This window comes from Lissotriton helveticus, chromosome 1_1 (genome assembly GCF_964261635.1).
Source record: "Lissotriton helveticus chromosome 1_1, aLisHel1.1, whole genome shotgun sequence".
Classification (NCBI taxonomy): Eukaryota; Metazoa; Chordata; class Amphibia; order Caudata; family Salamandridae; genus Lissotriton; species Lissotriton helveticus.
In genome coordinates, this window is record NC_136057.1 from 1365646667 (window position 1) to 1365659395 (window position 12729).

The window sequence follows — 12729 nt, forward strand, 5'->3', positions numbered from 1 at the left end:
CAAATATGAGGTGGTCATAATGTCTATCTAAGGCACAATCACAAAGACACTCTTGTTGAGTTGTATGATACTTTCCAGAAGCAGATACTTAGGGCCCGATTTAAATGTTGGCCGTAAGCATACTCTGTCGCAAATGCATGTGCTTACCGCAAACATGATGGTCCGCCTGCCGAATTTAAAATCGGGCGGATCATAGTTTGAGCATGGTGGAGATCTCCCCATCTCCGCTGTGGTCAAACTTTTGCTCTATGTCCATCCACCCAATTAAGATGGGTGGTCATATAGTCATTTTTACTGCCCGCCACCGCCAGGTAAACCCTCACCATGAGAGATAACCCCCATGGCAACTGGGACATTATTTTGTTATTTTCAAACACAAAAACCCACTTTATGGTTGTACATTTAAAAATAAAAGAAACTTTTGAAACTTTGCCAAAAGACATTTCTGAATTTGGTGGTTGGGACCTCTGCCAGGGCAACGGAGTATTTTACTCCGTTGTCCCGGCAGAAAACTGCCAAGAACTAAATCAGGCCCCTAGTCTCTAAAATGTTGTAGGGACAGATAAGTGGTAGCAAGAGTCTGCAAAGGCTGAGAGTTAGACACATGCAGTTTTTATTTCCTCCTTATTTTCTCGTTTATACGTGCCTCAATTGCAGAGGCAAATAAAATGCCCATAGGTTTGCACTGGAGCGCAAAATGACTGCCAGCGTCAAAATAAGGCCAGGAACACCAGGTTTGCTAGGCGTCTGCACAGCATGTCACAGTGGGTCTAAAGGCCTGTCCAGGGGATGTTCTGCAGCGATCACTTGGTTGTCATCGAAGAGTCGCTTCGATCTGGAACAGCAGGGCCCAGGAAAAGACATCATGGACATAACGCACTAGTCTGCAGGATTACATCGCACTCACCAACAGGGTTTGCAAAGTGCAGTGGAGGAAAATCATTTAGGCACTGCAGGAAATCTGTGCTTTTCTGTGTGGTTCTCACATATTTTTCGTCTTTTGCTGGACTCTAAAATTTTGCTGGCTTTAGAACTCTTCACTTTACCACTGCTAACCAGTAGTAGAGTGCCTGACCCCTCATTTAAACATGGTTGAATTGGCATACTCCTAATTGGTATATTTAACTTGCCAATAGGTCCCTAGTGTATAGTAAAAGATATAAACAGGGCCAAAAAGTTAAATGCCAATAGTGGACTGCAGCACAAACTGTGCAATTCACCACAGTGGTGGTTCAACATGGTTACAGGCCTATCCCGTGCAGCCTGACTATAGCAGTGTAAATTCTGCAATTCGACCTGTCAAAATATACCCATTTGACAGGTCAAAACCTCCCATTTAAATATTAGTAAGTCACACCTATGTAGGCGTTGTAACCCACAAGGCAGGGTGCATGGTATTTCATTCATTTCACATAGAAAACAAGAGTACACATTAAAATCCTAATATTGTATCTTGGAAATGAGACTAGCTGGTAAAATAATTAAACAACTATATTTTTAAAGTTATTAAAAGTTAAATTTAATTGTGAAATCAGATTTTTTAAATAAATTAACGAGAAAATAACTTTTAGAAAGTGATCTTTTTTTCTGCCTGAAGTTCCTGGAGGCTAATTTGCATTTACTCTCAAACTTCTCCCAGCCACTGATCAGCATTTAAATAGATGTTAAAAGGTGTCAATTGCCTCCCAGGAACAAACAATAGGCTGACCTGAATGGGCACAGATGGCTCCTTTGAACCCCCAGATTATGCAGACCCCCGCGAAGCAGCCTTGGGAAGCGTTAGCATTGGGTATCCCTAGTGTATCAAATATTCTGCGTACCAGAATGTACCTACAGCCAACACCACGTGTGCTTAAGTGTAAAACATACACTGTTCGTACATGTTCTGTGCATAACACAGAGGTCTTTCTGGGCCTGAATGACTGTTCAGAGATGATCAAGGAGATATATATATATATGTCTTGTTGACAGAGTTCATGACCACAATCGGAGCTGGTGCCCAGCCACTCAACAACTGACAAGAAAATTTAATGTAAAGCCACCAATATTTCATATGACATAAGTGGGTCCCATTCGTATGTAATAACTACACACAACTACAACACACATCTTTTTGCCACCATTAGCCAATATTACTTCATGAATTTCCTAACAGTTTATTAATACACTAACCAATTTTCTGAAACTTAATTAACACTTATAGTTTTATTTGTAACTCTTTATACACAGTCAACAAAGCATTATCCTATTTTAGCCTGTTGACTGCCTGCCTGCTAGAGTTGCTGTCCACCGCCCTGCTACAGAATAATCTGTTGGCACCCCAAAAACTATCGAATGACTCACAACCACGAATGCCTGTTGATGAATGTTTACTCCAAACATACTTTGCAGCACCTGACCCATCAAGGTCTGTGGCTTTGTCTGTCACCCTTACCCCACCCCCATGTGGAGAAGTGTGGCTCAGGGGTTAGAGGCAGCAGACCCGGAAGCTGAGATCGGTCCTGGACCAGGGTTCAATTCCCCGCCTCGGCGGGTCTTGGGCTAAAAAATTCCACGGACTCGATAATTCTCGCCCCGGTGCCTCCTCGACTCACGGGTTCACACTCTGCGACTCTGGGCAATAGCTTGCTTAATCTCCACAACGGCCCCTCGCGGCCGGATGCCTGACTTTCACCTTGTGGATACCCTGCTATCTCACAGGGGAATACCAGGACGGGTTCCCTAAGCAAGCGCCGGGAAACCCACTGCGGGTAGCTGTGCGCTATTTAAGCTCAACTACATCCCCAAAACAAAAATGATTACTGCTAAATATACCTCCAAAAAACTCTGGTTGCCGTGTCTTTCTCAAGGACAGACAAGCAGTTTATGACCCATAAGGCTGCATTTGGGCCTTAACTCCTTGAACAGGTTCAAAACCACTCATCATTAACTGCTTTGGTATGTTAATGCCAACTGTGATGTGCCCACACCCTGTAACTGAAACTCATGCCCTCTTGCAACCTGATCAACCCAAGAAATGGGGCATCCAATATTGCAAAGAACTCGGGTAATACAGTCATCTAAAAAACAATGTTCCTCTATGATTCACTTTAACAATAGTTTCTCTGGCCCCGGTGTAATTCAACTATGTTAATACATACACAACATGGATCACCTTGCACACCAAGACCTTCACCAAGCCAACAGCTAAGAACAGCTTACTCTCATACAACAGCTTCCACCCGAAACCACTAAGGGACAATCTCCCGTATAGTCAATTTTTGAGGATTAAGAGGAACTGCTCAAGAAATGAAGACTACAGAATTCAAGCACGAGAACTCTGTACAAAATTAAAGGACAGAAATTACAGTGAACAAACTATTCAAAGGTGTAAGAAAAGAGCCAATAACCAGCCCAGAGACTGTTTATTGCAAATCCATCAGAAGGTACCTATTCAAGACCTTACTACCTGTGTTACCACCTACGGCCCAGCGACCTATGAGGTACAAAAAATGGTGAGAAAGAATTGGCATATCTTAAACACTGGCAGATTTGACTGGCCAAAACCCAGGTTTGCCAACCGGAGAACCAAGAATCTAAAGGATGTCCTAGTGCATACCCGGCCGACTAAAAAATCAAGTATACCTATAATAAGAGATGCGAGGATGATACCACTCACGGGGCATTACCCTTGTGGTACATGTGTCTCATGCAAAACTACAACTGCCACGAAAACATTGCAACTATCGGAGACACTGGTCTGGACTCAGAGGCAATTTACAAATTGCAACTCATCCCATGTTGTCTACATGATCGTCTGCCCCTGTAACAAAAAATATATAGGGATGACCTGCCGAAAAGTGAAAACGAGAATTGGGGAGCATAGGAGTAACATCCGATTAAAAAAGAACACAACGAGGCTTTGTTCACACTTCATAGAACAGAATCACACCAGTGACGAACTACGATGGACAGTGATCGAAATACTGCTGGACAAGTCACGTAATCCAGAAAAAACACTACACGAGAAAGAGCAAAGGTGGGTGGACCGACTTGCCACCCATGAGAATGGCCTCAACGATTCCGTTCCTTGGCACCAGTTTGCTAAAAAATGAAAGAATTAAAACTATTGAACTGTGCATAAAATGAAAATAAAGAAACACCAATGAATTCTCCCTCTGGTGCATTGGGGGTACTACCACGATTTCCATTAAGCTACCACCGATTTTACTAAACATCTGAAATATGCCATCAATCAGTGGCTCGGATCCTGCATCCGGCATAAGTAACATTTTGTCTAAAAGAATACATAGAAAAAACTTTCACTTGTCCCTTTAAATCATTGGACCACTAAACGAGGCTTGCGCCTTTAAGTACACGAAGCCTCTGAGGCCCCCCTGACATCCGGGGGCAGAGCCAGCACTAGTTGAAGGAAGAGCCTCGCTGCGGGTAATGGAGTCTCCTGTTTACGAACCGCTACCGGTAAGGGGCGCGAGCCACTTTATAATCGGGTCTCCCTCTCCCCTAGCACTGCGCTTATTAAAGCTGTAACCCCGATGAGGAGAAGCGTCCATACAAAACAGGTAGGACCAGCTTTTCTCCTTCTTCTTCTTTTTCCAAGCATAACGCAGCTCTAGTACCACGCGTATACAAAACAATACTTTTGGGCACATTAACGCGAGAGCCTTTATTTTATTTTAACCATCTGCGCTAATATGAGGCGCGACTTCTGCACAGCGGCCATACATTACTTCCTGTAGTTTTAAGCGGGCTAGTTGCACTTATTCATTTTGCATGAAATGTCGAGTGTGTGTGCCATAACCAATGAGTGAATTATGAAACTAGTGTCTGGAAATACCAAACACCTGACATTTTCCTAGAAGTATGAAACGTCGATTGTGTGTGCCACAACCAATGAGTGAATTATGAAACCAGCGTCTGGGGGCAAATTTTAAACACCTGACATTTTCCAAGCAGCATACAACGTTGCCTAGGAAACATCTTCTGGCAATTTTCAGAGGTATATCGAGTTATGAAAGCAAACAGGCTTCATTCCCTAATTCGTAGAACAATAATATTACTTATCACCAAACAGCAGGCAATAACTTCCATAAACCCTGCATTACGCTACTGCCAATATTCTTAAATGTCAATTGTATATATTTCTTTAGTCCTAATCTCAAGCGCAAAAGCTTAGTAAATATAAAAATTGAAAATAAAAATGTTATTAAATCAATTATTATCCCACAAAGATAGAATATACAGACAACTTTCCCTGCAGCACAACCATACTGCATTGCTAAATATGATTTGTTGTGTGTCTATTTACTACTTTTTTTCAGATAACGCTGATCCTAATATCACGATTGGTAAAGACTGACCAATTGCAACATACCGCACAAATCGTGTGAGTATTAGTACTTGTTTTGTTAGTCCTGACGAAAGCTTCATAGACCCCTCGGGCCATAGGAGCTGAAACATGTCGACAATCTTCTAATACCAATAGATCCAGTAACTCGATCTTTTTCTAGTATGACTACAATTTTAATTTGAGGGAGCTCACCACCATTAAACTTTTTGGGTGCTCTTCCTCTATTTTTAAAAGATTTTTTTCCCTTTTTTCCTTTTTTGTGCAAAGTTTGTTTTTACACATTTTTTTGTGGGAAAAATCCTCTATCTCTGACACTGCACTTTGAGACTGGAGGTACCTCTGGTTGAGGTCCTACCATTCTTTGGAATACCCAATGATAACTGCCACGACTTCAATGTGGGGCGGATGAAACACATATACCGCACTCCCCAAATTAACATTGTTTTCTTTGAGGGTTTCCAAACACTTTTTCCGTAACCAACGGTCTTGAAGTGTTACAAGTGTCCCCTTTTTCCTTTGATAAATTACTGCTCTAGTGAATTAACCACTTGTGCTCGTGAGGGAAGGGGGTTTCGTGGAGACTTTACACTATTCACACAGGTACGTTTACACGTTCGGTTGGCTACGTGTCACCCAGCCCGCCACTCTGCCCCGTACCTTGGAAAGCCACGCTCCTCCCGCGGGAACGTGGCTGGGCGAATCGCCTGTCCGTTGGCCTCCTGGCTTGTAGTCTACAGCTGGGCTCGTCAGGGTTTCTTCTCCGCTGGTGTTCGTCTCCGCTCTCCAGTCTCTCGCTCTTGCTCCTCCTCCCGCTCCGGAACTGCTGTTCGACGTCTTCCGGGTCGGGCTGCCTTTTGGCGTCGTCAACGACCAGCGGGGCGGGGTTTCATCTTCGAAGCCGGGATCCTTAAAGGGTCCGTGTGCCTCCTCGTCCTTGTTCTCCCAACGTGACCCGCTGTATGCAGCTGTCCACTCCTCCGGCCATGTAGATGCAGTCTGTGAGTCGGGAATAGACACAGGTGAGGAGGGGGGATAGCCGACCACCATTCACAGTCAGTATCCTGGCGACCCGCCCCATGACACGAAATAATGTAGGTGTTTCAATTAACGGCGCAGTGTAACGTGCAAAAAAGTGAGGCCAACAAATTGTAACAACTGGTGTACTCAATATTTACACTATGTAAAAAGGGAGAGTTTCCCCCAAACAAATAGAACTATCATTCACAGAAATACGATGATTGTAATATAAAGGTTTATGTAGTCGAACAATCCATGATGTGGATAGATTGTACAAATGTCAACGTTTGGACCCCCACACGTGAAATCCCCCGAGGTCTCCCTCAGAGCAAAGGAAGCGATTAAATGCAATTAATGTCTTTATCTGTTTCTTATCATAACTTTGTCAGTTGAAATCTTAAAGCCAAATTGCTATTGTAAATACTATCTTGCAGGCTCACTCTAGCGTCTCAGGCTGTCGCTCGGAAAACATAGGGCCTTGTGACCTGAGACAATGATGTGTTCCTTTTTTTATTTTAAATCTTTATTTTTCAGTTCTATACATACATGGCAAAAAGCAATGATCACAGCAGTACATTGATAAGGCGCCTTCACATATAATTGTGATGCAATATATGTTACATGTCAGAACCCATGTCAACAGTAAAAAATGAACAGGGATGCAGGTCGAGCGACACTACCAACCAGCCTGCAGGTATATCTCACCATCCGTCACAGTCCCGCCTCCCAACCCAGAACCCCACCCGAACTGTAGTGGCATACATGCATAGAAACATAAGAAAACCCATGCCATAAAAAGGCAATTCGTAACGCCTCTCCTAGCATACCCCTTCGGGAACAATGCCGTTTGCGACCTGCACGTCAGTTGCACTGCGTTTTTTGTTAATATACGCTCTGTACGGGCCCCATATGTCTATAGGTCTCGAGGAACAGGGCACAAGAGTCGCATATTCCTCGCAGTTAACATTACAGTACGCCCAACTGCAAAGTCATGCCTGTAACGTAAGTGCTTTCCTCCTGCCCCACAGCAATGCCACCTCTCACTTGGCCAACAGGAATCCAAGTGCTGCGAACCTTCTGACCTTCTTGGGAAAATTAACCATATAGCCCAACAGTGCAATTTCAGGTGTAGGGACCAGTGTCCAAGAAAGCATGTCTCCCAGTGTGGCGTGTATCTGTACCCAGTAGTGTTGTAATTTTGGGCAGGTTTAGGAGAGATGCGCAAAGTCTGCATGTGGAGCAGAAAATTTCTGGCACTGGTGAGGCCTAGAAGGGTCTATCTTGTGGGACTAAGCCGGGATGTGGTACATCCTACGGAGAAATTTCAAATGTAGCAATTTATGCCTACTGTTCAGGGACACCTCCCTCGTGACCCTGCAGCATTGCTCCCATTGGTCATCAGTTATAGGGCGGCTCAAATCCTGTTCCCATGCCATGCAAATTCTAACATCAGAGAAAGGGCGATCCATGATACATCGTTTATACAGTTTGGAAATCAAATTTGCGCCAGTTGGACTTTCGATTACTAACGTCAGCGGAGAGGCAGGTTCAGGAGCAACCGGAAATGTGGAGAAGGCAGCCCGCAACATGGAATGCATACGTCTCAGCACAAAGACATCCATAAGGGAGCAATCTTGGAACCGCGCCTCCTCCAACACGAGAATATATGGTTGTCGGGGAAGAGGTCACCTATTGTATGAATTTGAAACTTCGCCAATGTTTCACCTGGGAAGGGGAGCAATGGGGGATTTGGTAGAGGCAATGATGGGGAATATAATAGGTCTAACCCCAATAGTCGACGTAGCTTCTCCCATGCCCAGCTAGTGGTGGATACCATCTGTATATCCCACGGGTCCCTCGGGATCCCCTTAGGTAAAACTGTGGAAAGTTTCTGCAGAAGTACCAAATCCGCCTCTGGCTTCAAATAAGGGATTCGGGCGTATGGGTGGTACCATGCATAGGATTAGCAACACTGTGCTGTCAAATAGTATAAATACATATCCGGGACCCCAAATCCACCCCACTCATATGGCCGTGTCAGAATCTGCCAGTTCATCCGTGGTCTCTTGCCACCCCATACCAAACACAAAAGAAGTTGGCGCAGCTGTAAAAAGAATGACTGGGTAAGAGGGATAGGAATGTTGTTAAAAGGATATACAAATCTCGGGAGGGCTACCATTTTGACAATGGCCATTCTACCCGCCATTGACAAAGGTAGACGCAACCACCTCTCCACTTGTGATTACAATGAGCTAATAGCACGTCCACAGTTTAATCTGATGATGGTAGCTGCATCTAAATGTACATAAACCCCGAGATATTTGACACCGTCATGGCCCCATTCCAACAGAAATTCGCATTCCCATGCAGCAGTGCTGTTTGTTAACGGAAAAATCACGGACTTGTGCCAATTAATACTAAGACCGGAGAACCTGCCAAATCGAATAATTTCCCTAACAAGGGGTTCGAGGTTAAGTTGGGGGTGCCGAACGAATAAAACGGTATCATCGGCATACAGTGACACCAAAAGAGAGCCAGTTCGAAACTGCAAACTGCGGTGCAAATGTTTCTCCTGGAAATGCCGCACCAAAGGGTCCATCACTAAAATGAAAAGTAATGGGGACAAGGGGCAGCCCTGACGGGTACCGCGGGACTGGGGAAAACACTGGGAGATTGTACTATTTAGGCGTTGTCTAGCTGTGGGTTACGTGTAAAGAAGGGCGGCAGTAGAGACAAAACACTCAGGCATTCCCATACGGTGCATCACCGAAAAAAAATGAGCCATTCAAGGGAGTCAAATGCCTTCTCGGTGTCAAGGAGCACCGCAGCGGGCGGTTTATTGGGGCCTATCCTATGTAGTACTGTAAACAAGGTCCGCAAATTGAGCGAGGTGGACCTATGAGGGACGAAGCCAGACTGAGCAGGTGAAATAGTGTATTCCATCAATAAAGAAAGCCGGATAGCGATCACTTTGGCCAATATTTTTTAATCAAGATTTAGCAGGGACGATGGGGGGGTAGGGAATTGAAGGTCATGCGCCGGATGTGGTCTTGCTCCAAGAAACACATTTAGTGGGTAATTCATGTAAGGCGATGCATAGAATGGAGTACAAGTTCGTGGCCCATGCGGGATTCACGTCTGGATCCAGGGGGGGTGGGCATCCTGATTCGGAAGGCGCTCCCATTGGTGATAGACTCCACATTAGAGGACGACAGAGGAAGATGTGTTGGGGTTATAGGTCGTTGGGAGGGGCATGTTATTACCCTCTTGTCGGCGTATGTCCCCCCCGGGTATGCAGGCCACTGCGTTCGTTGATTTAGGAAAGCTCCTGCTAGAACTGCCGATAGGGCTTTTGATCTTGGGGGGTGACTTCAATGCAGTGGTTTCTGGAGTTATGGATAGGCATCCCCAGCGAGATACGGGGCGCGCCCAGCGATTTCTGCCCGACTTTCTTGATGCAATGGGTTTAGTGGATAGCTGGAGACTGCTCCACCCAGACCAAAGGCAATACACATTTCACTCTGGTGCCCACGGCAGTCTCTCCCCCCTGGATTATTGTTTGGTGCCTGCGGCTCAGGCATCCTACATCACTGAAGCTGTACATTTGGCCAGGGGTATCTCTGATCATTCCCCGCTCTGGTTCCGGTTTTGTGTCGCTTCGGGATCGGCGGGTAGGGTAGCCCCTATTAACCCCTGGTATATGCGTAACACCAAACTTCGTAAGGACCTCATTAAGGCTCTAGATCATTATTTTCTGGAAAATGAAGGATCGGGGTCCTCCTCTGTGTCTCTCTGGGAAGCCTTTAAAATGGTCATTAGGGGTCAAGCTCTATCACTGATAGCTGGAACAAAAAAGGAAAGGAATAAAGATGTTGTTGAAGCGGAGACTGAGATCGGTCGCTTGGAAGGGGAACTGGAACAGGGGGTAACTCGGGCTAAATTGCATATTCTGAGCCTTAAGCAGCATGATTATAGATCTCTGGTTACCGATAATGCCAGGGCTCTCGGCAGGGAGCAGCAGGGTAGGCTTTACAACCTCGGGGATAAGGGAGGGAAACTTATCGCTTGGTTGGATAAAAAAGACAGGGCAGAGCGTGTCGTCCCAGAACTTGGTACAGCCGAGGGAGCGTTGCTTACTGATCCCCAAAGTATTGTAGATAGCTTTGCGACATATTTTCAAACTGTGTATACCTCGGTCTCGGATCGACCGGAGGAGGACTCCCATTTGCTGCTTCGTGATATACAGCTCCTGTGTTTGTCCAGTGAGGACCGTGATTTTATGGATAGTGCCTTGACAGCCGACGAAATAGCTCAAGCTATTCGCTCCTTGAACTCGGGTAAGGCACTAGGACCCAACGGGCTCCCAATTGAACTATACAAGCTTAGGCCAGATAAGCTGGCTCCTTACCTTAAAGGTATGTTTGTTGAGGCCCGGTAGAAGGGGATACTGCCTTATGATCAGAGAGTTGCGTCGGGGATGGTGATTCATAAGGAGGGTAAACCAAAGACTAACTGCGCCTCTTATAGGCCTATTTCCTTATTGAACGCTGAGCCCAAAATACTTGCCAAGCTTCTTTCTAATAGGCTGGTAAAAGTGACCAGCGGACTGATACACCCAGATCAATCGTGCTTTATTCCCCACAGAAATACGGCCCTGAATTTACGTACGTTGCATGGCGTGATAGCCAGGGCTCACACTCTGCAGGAACCAGCCGTAATTGCTTTACTTGATGCAACAATGGCTTTTGATACCGTAGAATGGCCCTATTTGTGGACGGTCCTGACTAAATTTGGATTTGGCCCCGACTTTATTCGCTGGGTGCGTTTATTGTACACTGAGCCGCTCGCTCAAATAGTGGTTAATAATCGTGTCTCTGCGTCCTTTCTTCTCGGTCGGGGCACTCGGCAGGGTTGTCCCTTCTCTCCCCTTCTTTTCTCGCTGGCCCTGGAACCCCTAGCAGCCTGGATTCGCTGGGAGCCATCTATTCGGGGCCTTCGGTGGTCCCCTGATTGGGAGGACCGGATCTCCTTGTATGCGGATGATATTCTGCTTTATCTGACCTCCCCTCGGAAGTCCCTCATTGTTGTGTGCGATGTCCTGGCCACTTTTGGTAGGAACTCCGGGCTTTCCATCAACTGGGGGAAATCTCTCTTGTTTGTTCTTAAGGGGGAGACCCCGGTTCCTCCGCGAAATTTTCCTATCCAAATTAATACGGGCGGGTTCAGGTATCTGGGGATTTTTATCTCTCTGGATCCGACAGTCCGGTATGCTAAGAATCTCCTTCCCCCTTTGCAGAGGCTTAGGAGCGACACTGCTAATTGGAGGAAACTTCCGCTCTCGTTGTTGGGGCGAGCGGCTTTCTTTAAAATGATGTCTCTGCCTCGTTTCCTTTATGCCCTTCAGAATACCTTGGATGTAGTGCCGGCTAGTTATTTCCGTGAGGTGGAAGGGTTGCAGCATAATTTATTATGGGAGGGCAGACCCCGTATTGCTTTAGCTAAACTGACGCTCCCATGGTATGATGGAGGCGTTGCCCTCCCAGGCGTCAAACAATACTACTGGGCTTCCCAGCTGGCTGCAATCAACCAGGGAACATATGGGCCCATGGCCGATCCGGCTATGCGATGGATAAGCGGCTCCTCCCCAGAGGTAGTTACAACAGGGCACTGTACTCTAAGTCTACGAAGCTGAACTTGACAGGGCTAACTAAACATGCAGTGAGGATCTGGCATGATGCCACGAGCTCTTTGGGATGGAGGGACAGGTTGACGCTGGCTACCCCATTGTTTGATTTGGAACGCCTGGGTAAGCTTTGGAATACGAGAGGATTTGATAAGTGGGATCTGATAGGGATCTCTACCATTAAAGATATCTGGGGCAAGGGGAAGATTAAATCATTCGAAGAAATGCAGGTCGAATTTGAACTGATGGAAACTGAGTACTTTCGCTATGCGCAAATCCGACATTCATTACAGGCGGCCCTGCCTGAGGATGCGGACCTACCTGAGGCCTCACCTCTCGAGGATAGAATTTTAGATGGTCATCTCCCCGAAAAAACTATCTCCCTGATCTATAAGAAATTAATTAATCACAGGGCGGATCTACTTAGGGAGTTGAGGGATAAATGGACGCGAGATGGCATAGAATTGGATGATGAGGACTGGCAAGCGGCTGTGTCCTCTCCAAAAGTGGTTGCTATCCCTGCGCGGTTGCGGCTTGTTCAGTTAAAAATACTACACAGGGTCTATGTCACAGGCCCCGCCTTGTCCTGATGGGGTTATCGGAAGTAGGATTGTGTAGACAGAAGTGTGGTCTTGTGGGTACATTCCTCCATATCATCTTGGAGTGTCGATATATCGCT